At 41.6% G+C, this 12,588-nt stretch overlaps 1 protein-coding gene across 1 annotated transcript in view; it reads left to right on the top strand.

Annotated features, from left to right (window-relative positions):
• The window catches only part of SUGT1 (SGT1 homolog, MIS12 kinetochore complex assembly cochaperone), a 1,565,243-nt gene that overhangs the window by 1,431,112 nt on the left and 121,543 nt on the right, over positions 1-12,588 (top strand). The gene's annotated exons all lie outside the window — the stretch shown is intronic.

The following is a 12,588-nucleotide window of genomic DNA, read 5'->3' as shown; positions in this document are numbered from 1 at the left end:
ACTTCATGGGAGTTTGCTAGTTTGTCTTCGAAAAGATCAGCATAGGTAGAAAAAATATTCTGGGCGAAATTAGTGCAGTGGTCTTTTAAGCTTACATGGTGCACTTCCTTATTAAATTAAAGAGGTCCCATTTTCATACTGTCTCTGAGGCCTAATAATGATTGTATATGCCTTTTGACCACATAAAATTGTAAGTCATAGCTGTTCCCAGCAGAGTAACATGAAAGCACTACTGAACCTTCGGTTTGAATTTTTTCACCACCATCAGATCAAGCTTCTCACCACCACATATTCTAGCAAATGTTTCTGCTGACATAACATTGCACTTTGAACCTGTGTCAACTTTGACCTCTATGGGACTTCCATTTGTCCGATTGGTACAAAATGCTTCATTCTTTGCCCATAAAACTGCATTTACTGTTTCATTAATCACTGACACACCATCAACATAAAACGTAGGGTCACAGCTTTCTGGTTGATCAACTTGTTTCTTTGAATGTTCTGTTTTAATAAAAGAATCCCCCTTATTTGATTTTCAAAACCTTTGGAAATGACTCCACTTATTGCATTTGTGCCATTGCTGACCAAAAGCTAAGCACTTTTCTCTTTTGGGTTCATGATTTGCACCACAGTTACGACAGTTGACCATGAAACTGGGTATAAGCACATTCTTTGAGATTGCTGACTCACCCTTGTACTTCACTGAGACTGTGCACGTGTTGGAATTTGCTAGGAAAGCTATGGGGTTTCCCAATGACTGTTGCAAGGTTTACAGTTGTTGTCATGTGCTTGGGCCTGTTTCCTTTAACCACATGCTGCATGTTATCAACATCAGCACTAGAAGATACTGGAAGGATGCATTTCTCATTTGTAAGCATGTTTGTGTGCTTTACTGTAAGCTCGTATATCTGACAAATCTCAATGGCCTCATTCAAAGCAAAATCACTGTCACGAAGCAAAATCTTTCATCTTTAATACCACACACAAGTTTGTCTTATATCAACTCATCCTCTGCACATTTTAGCTTTATTTCTCAAGTCAGTTATATATACTGTAAAAGTTTCCCCAGGTTTTTGATCTCTTATGTAAAATAAGTGCCTTTACATTGTAGTATTCATTTGGGAGTTACATATTTCTCTAAGTTTACATTTTAAGCACTTGGGGTATTCCCTTGACTCAGCTGGTACTTCTATATGACTGTTTTCCCCCTCCCCTGCAAATACAGCAGGCACATACACAAATGAACGCTGTCTTTCTATGGCTTTTGAAACAGCTAAATTAAGCAGAATAAATGTCTTTGTATGGTCATATTTATCAGAAAATGCAGCTTGTGTGAAAACATTGTACTCTTGCTCAGACACTCTCCAATTCTCTGCAATATTATTATCAAAGACAAGATAGCTTGTCTACAAAATCCTTCAGCCATGCCAACAAAGTATGCCCAAATGCACTGAAAATATGGCCCTCGTAATTATATATGAACACACACAGCCAGTACTTGTAATAACAGTCAAATGCACAATAAACTCTTCAAAATACTGTACTTTGGGAAATATGTTTTGAAATGGATGTATTTTGCTAAATAAGTGTACTGTAATACTGCACAAATATGCAAACACTTTGTATACTTAGGATATCTTGGCTAGCTTTAATTAATGCAAAAAAAATGCTGTTTCCCTTATTTTATTTATTTTATGTGATTCTGACTTTATTGCAGACATTTTCCATAGTTATTTAAATTTTTTTATCAATCTGTAGCTGTTTTGGACATTTCGTTTAATTAGAAATTCATTTAGAGCGTTCTGAGTGCTTCATTTTATTTTTTATGAATGAGAAATCATTTAAGTAAGCTTTGATACCTGAAATACGTTTCTGACTTGTTTTTGCGAATTGTATGTGCAGTGGGGATGATCCATTCCTCTATATTCCTCCACCTTTAACTGAGTGCCTTCTCAGTCCTGAGTCTGGATTTCTGGATCCCATTCTGACACCATATCGCTCATCTTGTTTTACTTTTGAAGATGAACAGGGGGCTAGTTTGTTTATATGTTTTATTACACAGAAACACATCAGGATGGATAGCAGCGTGCAAAATATAAACAAACTGATTAACTGACAGACTACTCAGACATACATGCTTAAATCTCAACAGCTTACTAGAAAATGGCAGGCTCATACGTGCTCAGTATTTGTACACTTGTGCAAGCCCCTAGAAAGCTTCTTAAAGGTATACATACATGATCTACAGGTACATTTTAAGTTCCCTTCTGAATTTGGAATAATGGGTACATTCTTTTAAGCTTGTTGGGACAAATTACCAAAGTGGAGCAGCAATGGAAGAGCTGCATTTTAGTACAGTGGAGGTTAGTTTTAATAGTTTCGATAGTGAGAGCTGTTTGTAAGTATTGCCTTAGGTTGCAAGAATATTTTTTTTCATGGAGTTTGTCTGACAGAGGTGAAAAAGTTCTGAGATTTAGTAGTTTAAAGTGCAAAGATCCTTTACTTATTGATTTGTTGTCTGAGTGGCTGATTGTGCTGCTTTCTGCATCAGTTTGTACTGTGTACAGTAAACATTCCTAGCCACTGTTACACCATCAGAAGGTTGGCACAAATAACACAGATTTAGGAAGAAATTGGGCAGCTATTCGGCATACAGAAAATACAGACAATTTTATTAAATGTAATACGTATACTTCCACTGAATTAGCCAAAACAAAAAGTGCATATTTTAGCACTACCCGAAAGCCCACTTTACATATTGAAAGTATATATATATATATACATATATATATATATATATATATATATATATATATATATATAGTGTAAAAATAAATGGCAGAGCAAAACCTTTACACATGATCCTTAAAGAAAAGTTACACATGTTCTGTAGGATCTAAGAAACTTGAAATTTCTTCTATAAAAATGCATAGATACCGTCGGTAGTTTGTTTTAGATGCATCCTTTGGTTCCAGCTTGGTTGCAGGGCTCAACATTCTCCCCAGAGGTAAGAGCAGCAGTGTGTTAGAGGAGTTTCTCAAAAAAGGTTTGTACTTGTAGTTTGATCATTAGAGCCACTGACTGCAAGGCTGATATAATTACCTGCCATGGGGAACATCTGCAGGCAGTTAGAGAATGTAAAGAATGCAATCCCTTTAAGAAATAAGATGTGTAAACTTAAACTGTTCTGGTTGCAAAACATCAGAAGTGCACAGGCATGCCTGACTGAGATTCCAGTCATTTCCACAGGTTATTAACATGCATTTCTTTCTACCGGCGGTGGTGGTGCTGCGGTAGCCTTGTCACCTCACAGTAAGATGCTGTCCGGTTCGATTCTCAGCTAGAGCGTCTTCTGTGTGGAGACATGCGTGAATGGGCGTACCTTCATTGAAGGTTGTGCGTCAGGGCTGGTAACTCGGCACGTAAAAATCAACTGCCAATCATTAGCGGACCGGAGTTCCGCTGTGGCGACCCCTAACCGGGAAAAGCAAAAAGACACAACAACAACAACATTAACAGGCATTTCTAAATGTCCATTTGGACAGAGAGCTAGTTGGCCATCTTCCTTGGAAATAATTTAATAATTGGTAGAAAAAAGGGGAACCTTTTTTTTTTTCTTTGCACTTCCTGTATAGTTCTGAAATGAAGGTCTTTCAAAAATACAGTCTTAAAATGAGCAGGGGCTTATGCACACCAGGAAGGAGTTGGTCTGTATCAATTGTTAATCCCACTCTTCCATACCTCCTTTCCTTTCCTCAGTACCTGCCCTTCGTCATATGATTGGAGAAGTGCTATCCTTTTTAAAGGAAAAACTGTTTCCTACTGACCTTAGACCTTCTTTGTCTTTCTAGGCCTCTGCCTATTCCCCTTTCCATCTTTACACAGTCCTATCAATAATGGCATAGCTGTTTGATCTGCTGGGGCCGTATGGTCCCCAAGAGCTAAAAAGATCATTTTTATTCCACTCTCACCCATGAATCAAATTATTCCCCTTGGAAGACCATTCCTGGATTTATTCAGATTTGACAAATTCTTGAAAGTAATAATAAGGTTCATAATATTAACCTTGTAGATGTCCTTCTATTCATATGTTGCAGTATTCATTACATGAGTGAATCTGCCACTGGCTGACTCATACTTCTGGCCAGTATGCAAAAGTCTTCACACTACTGTAGGGTAGGTGCGGCGTCACACACAGTACTGGTCATAAATTGGTCATAAAATGACATCTGGTATAAAGCAGACATCAGCACGTATCATTCCTAAGAACTTTTCTGCTGCCAGTCACATTGTCTTCTCTGGTCGTTGCTCGTCAGAGAAGTTGCGGATTCTGATCAGACAACTGCCCTGTTGTGTTTTTATTGCTTTGTCTACTACTGCTTTCGTTGAGGTTACATGTCAGATAGGAAGGGCAAGTGTCAATGTGAAAGGCAGATTCCACATAAAGATTCGCACAACCTTTGTCTCTTTTGCCTTGGCCCTAACCACGGCCATACCTCTTGCTTGATTTGCAAGACCTTTGTTCCCAAGACCCTGCATAGTTGTTTAGCTTTCATCAATTTATACTTAGAAAACCAGTACCTTAAGCGCCTAGCATGCGATATGGAAACTACATCAGGTCTTTCAGGTGAGCCGCAGATTAAGAAAGCCAAGAAATCTAGGCCTGACTTAACCGTTGCTCCTGCAATTCCAGATATATCTTCCAAGGTCGATGTTAGCCTGGAGACCATTTCAAAGTCATTAAGAGAACCTTCCACTGGTACTGGTGTGGAGGCCGTGAAAAGCTCCTACTAGCATGTCCTTGGCGGACATGCATATGTCTGTTTAGGACTTGTGGGGGGGCCCAGGCTTATTGTTACTGAAGGTCCGTGTGACGTCCCTCAAATCATTTTTCGCAAAGATGCCCCTACAGATAGAGTGCAGACTGACATCGGGCCTCTTGTCCTTCCATCGCATGCATGTTCCACAAAAGAGGAAGCTGAAAACCAAGCATGTTTCTCCTTTTTCCCAAGAACAGCCTGCAGATTGGCAAGCCTTCTCCCAGAGGCTCTTTAATGCTTTCAAGGCCCTGAGGCAATCTTATGGGGTCTTGGTCTCTCTCTCTCTCTGTTCTCCCTCCCTTCCTTCTGCTTCACACAAGAGGATTTCTGTGGAGGTTTCATTTGATGAAGATGATTCCTCTTGGGGTGAGTCTTTGGCATATTCTGTCCAAATGTTGTCACCCTTAGGATTTGTTTCCTCAGAAGAATAAGTCAACTGGCACAGATTCTCCAGGAGAGGATATTTCCTTTGGGGAAACCATTGTTAAAATGAGGCAATTCTTGAAATGGGATTGCTCACAGATGTCAGACCTTAAAAAAAGGTATTATGACCTTCTGCAGATGAATTCCTCTTCCCCATCTGCCATACCTCCCCCTGTACTGCCAGTATTTTTAGATGCTTTTTCAGCAGCCTCTAAGTGCCCTGACTTCCAACCTCCTGCCCCTAAAAGGCCATACAGGTTTTATAACGTGCCAGAGGATTCCAAATTCCTGTTTGTGTCCCTCTGCAGACCCTGCAACAATTTTTGTGTCTCTTGATAAGGCCTCCTAGATGTTGTCCTGCACTTCCATTCTCTCATTAGGCAAGGAGAGTAAAGTTATGGAGAGGCTGGGGAAGAAAGTTTATATTTCTGCAACTCTGGCATTTAGGGCCATAAACTACCAGACCCATATGGCTAAATATTCCATCGCCCTTCTCTCTGATGCTTGTAAGTTAAATTCAGAGCTACCAGATTCTCCTACAAAAGCTCAATTATTCTCCATGCTGAGCTCTTCTGCCCACGTTGCATGCCATTTTATTAAGTGTAGCTATGATGCAGTGGAGGCATCAGCCTGAGCTGCTGCTTCTGGGTCAGTTCTCAGGCGGTACTCCTAGCTCACACTACAGCTCTTGCCAGACAATATAAAAGGAAAAATTGTGGATGCCCCCCTGGACAACAAGGCAGTGTTTGGTACTTCTGCTGCATAACTCTTCATTACAAGAAAAGTACAAAGAGCTGCAAGACCTAAAACACATTTTTGTGTTCCATGTTCCAAGATTTCAGAGGAACTACCCCTCTAAAGCATGCTTTCTTAGGAAGGCTTCCAGATCTCAGTTTTCCAAGGGGAAAAGGAGATACTAGGAAGCAATTTTCAGGCAAGTCCTCTACATCTTATCATGCTGTTCAGAAGCAGCCCTTATCAGCCAACCCAGGTAGTCTGTTACTACCTTACCCCCTGGCAGCCAGACTCCTCTTTCCTTATACCTGTCCCTTTCTCTCCGTACTTGGAAACAGATCACCCAGGACTTGGGTCCTCTCCATTATCCTTTAAGGATACTTCATGGTGGAAAACTCCACCTTCCTTCAAGGATACAACTCAACCCCCAAATGAACAGCTGGATTACTTTCCCCAAGTCATTTTCAGTCTTCTCTCTCAAGGCACCATTCAGGAAGTGCCACCTTCACAAGTAGGGAGAGGCTTCTACTCCAGGATGTTCCTGGTCCCCAGGAAGGATGGTCCCTGGAGGCCCATCCTAGACTTATCCCACCTAAATACCTTCCTGAAAGTTCCCACATTTCACATGCTGTCCTTTCACACTCTTCTTCCCTTCATCCTTCCTCAGGCCTACATGGTGTCTCTGGACATCAAGGATGCTTACCTCCAGAATTCCATTCACCCTTGGTTCAGGAAGTATCTTCACATTGCTATTGCTTCCTCATATTTTCAATACTCTGCCTTGCCTTTTGGATTTTCTACAGCCCCTAGAGTCTTCACAAAATGCGTAGCTCCTGTCATAGCCTTTTGCAGACTATGGGGTATTCAGATTTTCCCGTACCTGGACAATGTTCTTCTCCAGGCTCATTCTCTAGACACCCTTCAAGAGAATCTGCTCTTCACTGTGTCTCTGCTGGAGGGTGTAGGATTCACTTTCAGCTACCAAAAATCTACCTTGGTTCCTTCCCAAGACCATGTATTTCTAGGATGCAGAATCCAGACAGACAGGATGTTGGCTTCCTTAATCCCCTCAAAAAGGTTCTGTCTCTTACTGCCTACTTCCAGACCCTCTTGCCCCTTCCATCCCCGACTGCCAGGGAGTGTCTCCATCTCTTAGGCTTCATGGCATCCACTATTCCCATGCAACCACTAGCTAAAATGCACATGAGGAAATTCCAGTGGCACCTCAGGTCAGTTTGGGTGCAACATTCTCATCCACTGGAGTTTGTGATACCCCTTCTCCCCTTTTTGAAAAAGGAACTGAACTGGTGGATTCAGCAGGTTACCTTGAATCCAGGCTTACCCTTACAGCCCACCCCTTCCAACAAGTGAATGTTACACAGGGATGTGTTTCTGGACATTGCCCATCAGTGGGGTACACCTAAGGTAGATCTCTTCACCTCCCCCATGAACAGACAACTTCCAAAGTTTTGTGCCAGAGTTCCCAATCCTCTGGCATGAAAGGTGGATGCCCTGTTCTTTTCTTGGAAGGGGATGTTTCTCTCTGCCCCCCCCCCCCTTCTCCAAAATTGGGTCTTGTTGAAGATATAACAGGAGCAACCAAGAATCTTGTTGGAGACTCCCTTTTGGCCAAGACAGCATTGGTTCCACCTTCTTCTGCATTTAGCCATGGGCAGTCATCACAAGTTACCCAACAGAGTGGACCTATTGCACACAACAGGGTATCTCTAATACACACTGATATGTCAACCCTGCAACTGACCCTGTGGGTGATAGGGTTTTGATTTCTTTCAGACACCTTTTTTCTGATGATGTGCAGGAGGCCAGAAAACCCAATATTAGGAAATCCTGTATTTCCAAATAGAAAAGGTTTTCCATCTGGTGTCTTTCTAAGGACCTGCAGCCACTGCAGGTGGATGCTCCAGTGGTTCTGTCTTGCCTGTGTGAATTATTGAAGAGTGGATGGTCATACTTTTCAGTAAAATGTCATCTTTCTGCAATCCCAGCATGTCTCCTTATAACTTCTCTCTTGGCCTCAAGACTGGAAGTTAATCTTTTCCTGAAAGGCATCTTACATATTAGACCATCAAGGAAACCACTTCCTCCTCCTTGAGATCTAAATTTTGTTGTAGACAAACTTACCCTGGCTCTTTTTGAACCAGTAAGTTCTTGTCTACAGCACTGCACCTGGAAAACGGTTCTTCTTTTGGCCATCACCTCGGCTAGAAGGGTATCAGAACTCCGGCCACTGACGTCTTCATCCCCCTTTACTGTTTTCCACTAGGACAGGGTTTCCTTATGCACTAACCCCTCTTTTATGGCCAAGGTGGTGAATGAGTTTTCACTCAATGTCCATTCATTTTTTCACTTTTTTCCCATCTCCTCAGTCCTCTAGAGAAAGGATTTTACACACCTTGGATGTGCAGAGACAACTCAGGTTTTATTTGGACAAAACCAAGTCTGTTAGGAAATCTGATCGTCTCTTTATTTCCTATCACCCTAGGGCCTTGGGCAGGCCTGTTTTCAAGTAGACTGTTTCCTCTTGGATTTCCAAAACCATTTTCTTTTGCTCTGTGCCCCATGGAAAAACTCTTACTTCCCCAGTTGGGGCAGATTCGGCCAGAGCTGTGTCCTCTTCTGGTGTTTTTTTTTTTTTCCTCAAAGGTCTAGACACCTAATTTATATTAGAAGCAGTTACCTGGTCCTCTGTTCATACTTTCACAAAACACTGCAAGTTGGATGGAATTTCCAGGTCTAGAGCTGGTTTTGCAAGGGCTATTCTATAGGGGTTTGTAGAGAGTGCTACTGCTCCTCCACCCAGTTCCTCTTCTGCATTATCTTTGGTATTCTCCCTCATGTTATGAGTACCGCAACATATGAATAGAAGGACATAGAATAGTTGTGTAAAATCTTACCGTAGCCATAGATGTCCTTCTCTTCTATATGTTGCAGTATCCCCACCCTCTTCTCCCTGATACTTGCCTGTATGCCGGTTGTGTTTCCTCACCTTTTTTTTTTTTTTTTTTTTTCAGGCTGGTGCTCTTCCTGTGGCATTCAGTTCTGAGGATTGGTATGTGCTGATGTTTGCTTTATACCCGATGTCACTTTATGACTGACATAGAACAAGTATTTTGTGCAACATTGTACGCACCCTACAGTAGTGTTAGTCTTTTTATACTGCCAGACATATGAGTCAGCCGGCGGTGGACTCCCTCATGTTATGAGTACTGCAGCATATAGAAGAGAAGTGGTTATGGTAAGATTTTACACAACTATTCTTCCTGTTTAATAAAATTGATTAATGGTGAACCCTGGACAATGAGAGATGCCTGTGTGTGTGTGTGTGTGTGTGTGTGTGTGTGTGTGTGTCTGTGTGTGGTGGCCGACTTGTGGTTATTTTCGGAGGGTCAGGTAGGTTTGAAATTTTTAGGATTTTATGTCGGAATGTGGTTTGGTTTAATGTTTTGGGAAGTTTTAGAAGTTGGTTAGGGTAGATAGGTAGGTGTGTGTGTATGTGTAAGTGTTGAAAGTGGTGTGTTTTTTCTGTGTGTAGTGTGTGTTTTTTTCATGAGATACATATAATAGTGTGCAATGGGAGAGTAGGGCATGTTATGTTAGGTTTGTCTTTTTTTTCATGTTAGTGTGACCTCAGAGTTGGTATATATAAGTAGCGGGGGTGTGGGGGCTGGACCCCCTACTTATACGTATGGTAGTGTTATATGTATTGCTTTTTGTTGTTTTTTTTTTTTTTTTTTTTTTTTTTTTTATGTCGGGGAAGGGTTAGGTATTTTTTTGGGATTATTTTCAATATTAGTGGTGTCGGTTTTTTTTTTTTTTTTTTGTGTGTGTATTTATATATATATATATATATATATATATATATATACACACACACACACACACCTATATATCTATGCCTGTTTTCAAAGACTACAGTTAGTTTCACCAGTTCTGAGCAGGGGTACTACTAGTTCTCCTTGTCATTTTCCAAATGTGTACCCCTCTATTTTTTTGCCTTTGTCTGGACCAAGGCTACAGATTGGTGCCTGTCTAGATGATTGCTTAATCCAAGCACCCCCTTGGTGAAACTGCAGAAAGCCCTGCAGGACATCAGCCATTGCTTTATGACCATAGATATTTTTCTGAATTTGCCAAAGTCCATTCTAGCACTAGCAACCCTGAAGACCATGAAGGTTATGATAAATACAAAGGCAAGAAGGTTTTTCCTGTGCCACAACAGAAATTTCTGTGCTTCAGACAATTTTCCTTATATGGCCCACAAGACACACATGACAGTAAAGATCTTGTTGAAGGCCCTGGGCTATGTAGTGTTGTTGGTCAGACTCCAAATGAGAAAACTGCATTGATAACTCACGAATGTCTGGGATCAGCACCTTGCCCTTCAAATAAAGCTGACCCCTTCTTTACAGAAGGAAATTAGGTGGTGGCCTTGCTAATACAGACCAGCGCTTTTTAACTTTTAACACGTGTCTAGATTGTTGGCAAAACACCCCATGCTTTGCTTGGTGGGGAAGGCTCTCCTTAACTGAATTTTGCAGAGGAGGTAGAGTAGCAGTCTTATGGGCAAGCACATAAATATGAAAGAATTAACTACCATGAATTTTGAATCCAGACACTCTAAGGTTTATAGTAGGTAGCACCACTGTGATGTGGTCTTCGAACAAGCAAGGATGCACTCACTCCTATATGCTATACTGACCGTCTACGATGGCTTCAGACCCGCCCTCAGAGCAGGGACTTTATTTCCTAGCTCTCTGTATCCTTTCAGACCAAAATGCCCTAGTAGGTCGTCTCAGACAATCAGATCTGGAAGGATCTTGAGGCAGAAGCATTGGTGATGGATCTGGGGAGATGAGATTGACTCTGAAAATGTCAGAGCCTTGGCACTAGACAGCTTGGCTTCAGAGCCAGGCCAGGCTGTATACTGGGATCAGTCTGGAGTGCAAGCCTCAGTTTCATCCAGAGTGGTATCTGGTCCCCTGTGGCTTCATCGTTCAAAGCCTTTTAGAGAGAATTCCCTCTTTCTGGTGAGCAGACTTCCCTTCCCCACTCGGGTCCGTCCATCCCTCAGAGGACATTGTTGGGTCCTAATCCCACTCATTCTATTCTCTCTGGACAGTTGGCCTTGTTGAGCCTCAAGACAGTCTGCCTTCAGTGCTCCCAGTGCCCTTCTGAGTCTGTTCCAGAACATCCCACGGTAGAAGATCCTTGGAAGCATATATGCAAGAGGAGGCACATCAGCTCCCTCAGGAGTTGTTAACTGAGGACACTGACTTTGATGGAGGGAAAGGGTCCCCCAGTTCTCCCCCTTGAGGATGTCTCATTCAGGAAAATCCTTGAACTGTTTAGACAGACAAAGCCCCTTCCCAGGAGGAGTAGTTTTTTCTTGAGACTTTCAGGACTGTCCCAAGTACTTTTTGAGTGGTCCTCCCTGTGGACGAGATGGTCATTCTTATCTCAAAGCAGGTATGGAAGAAAACTGACATGGCTGAACCTATCTCATGCAAGCGCAACATATTCTTGATATCTCCCAAAGATTGCCCACATTGGAACAAGAAGGTACCACCATTGATTCCATGGTGTTGGCAGCAATTGCGACCATCAAAAAGGAGCTTGCTAAGGAAAAGCTTCTCTGTGCATCCCACTAGCAGGGAGCCCCAGGGCAATTGACAGATTTGGAAAGCAAATTCATGTCTCATGTACCATCGTACTGAGGGTGCCGAGCTGCCTGGCACGCGTGACACATTTCCCAGAGTGATTTGACAAAGTGGCTGTCCAAATCTCTCTCTGGATCCATTTCTGAAGAAGACAAGAAATCTTTGGACTTGCATTTGGCCAATCTCCATTCACTTTTAAATGTATCAGTATTCCTGATTCCTATAACAACAGAAAGCACTTCGAGAGCTATAGGCACTGGCTTAGCCATAAGTAGACAATCTTGCATGAACATTGCAAGACCTCCTTTGATCTAATGTCTGTTTTCATCCATCTGTTGAATCCAACCTCAGCACCAGCTTTGAAGCTTCTTCTGATCTAGAGCTCTCACTTGTCCCCTACCCGTAATTCCCTAGACTCCATCTTAGTGCTCAGATCTCGTTTCTCTACTCAAAGATAATGGACATGTGAAAGAACTGTCAACAGTCAGCTTGCTGTATCCTTTGGAAGACAAGCTGCTACTCTTCTACCATGAGAAAATTTTCTCTCTCTATTTGTATTTATCTTCCTTTTCTCAGGATTAGGCTTAGTCTTAGTTAGTAGTCAGCTTACTCAGTTAAGACTTCCAGGCTTTTCCTACGTAGTGTTTGCTGTTGCTGTTTATAGTGGAAAAAATATATATATTTTACATATATATATATATATATATATATATATATATGTATATATATATATATAGAGAGAGAGAGATAGTTGATATATATATAGAGAGAGAGAGAGAGATAAAAATTTATTTAGTTGTAGTAATCCTTTTTGCTGGAAAAATAGAATTGTAATTCATGCATAACCTGTACCTTTTTGTAGGTTATGTTCACCTTGTCAGAATTCACTGGATTCAAGAAGTCTTCAGAGTGTGGGCATAAACTTCCACTCC

This window comes from Protopterus annectens, chromosome 5.part0, assembly GCF_019279795.1.
Source record: "Protopterus annectens isolate FY-2018-M chromosome 5.part0, PAN1.0, whole genome shotgun sequence".
Classification (NCBI taxonomy): domain Eukaryota; kingdom Metazoa; phylum Chordata; order Ceratodontiformes; family Protopteridae; genus Protopterus; species Protopterus annectens.
The sequence above is the reverse complement of the archived record's forward strand: the minus strand, read 5'-3'. Positions and strand labels throughout refer to the sequence as shown.